This window comes from Natrix helvetica, assembly GCF_964273705.1.
Source record: "Natrix helvetica genome assembly, chromosome: 3".
In the NCBI taxonomy this organism is placed as follows: Eukaryota; Metazoa; Chordata; class Lepidosauria; order Squamata; family Natricidae; genus Natrix; species Natrix helvetica.
In genome coordinates this window covers 11,295,231-11,295,846 of record NC_138549.1, presented here as the reverse complement: position 1 = coordinate 11,295,846, position 616 = coordinate 11,295,231, and positions in this window count along the sequence as shown.

Sequence of the window (616 nt, the reverse complement as noted above, 5' to 3'; positions counted from 1 at the left end):
CAGCTAAAACAACAGAGCCAGGATCCATGCAAGGTGCCACCTGAGCCCATTGGAGTGGTCTTCTTACTGCTCTGTTCCTCCATCAGACAGTAGTAAATGTTTGGAGTAGTAAATGCACAGGTACAGTATAGGTGGTACTTCATTCAATAGGAGTAACTGTGAGAGGGATCTTGGAGTCCTAGTGGACAACCATTTAAATATGAGCCAGCAGTGTGCAGCAGCTGCCAAAAAAGCCAACACAGTTCTAGGCTGCATAAACAGAGGGATAGAATCAAGATCACGTGAAATGTTAATACCACTTTATAATGCCTTGGTAAGGCCACACTTGGAATACTGCATTCAGTTTTGGTCGCCACGATGTGCAAAAAAGATGTGGAGAATCTAGAAAGAGTGCAGAGAAGAGCAACAAAAATGATTAGAGGACTGGAGGCTAAAATATATGAAGAACGGCTGCAGGAACTGGGTATGTCTAGTTTAATGAAAAAAAAGACTAGAGGAGACATGATATCAGTGTTCCAATATCTCAGGGGCTGCCACAGAGAAGAGGGAGTCAAACTATTCTCCAAAGCACCTGAGGGTAAGACAAGAAGCAATGGGTGGAAACTAATCAAGGAGA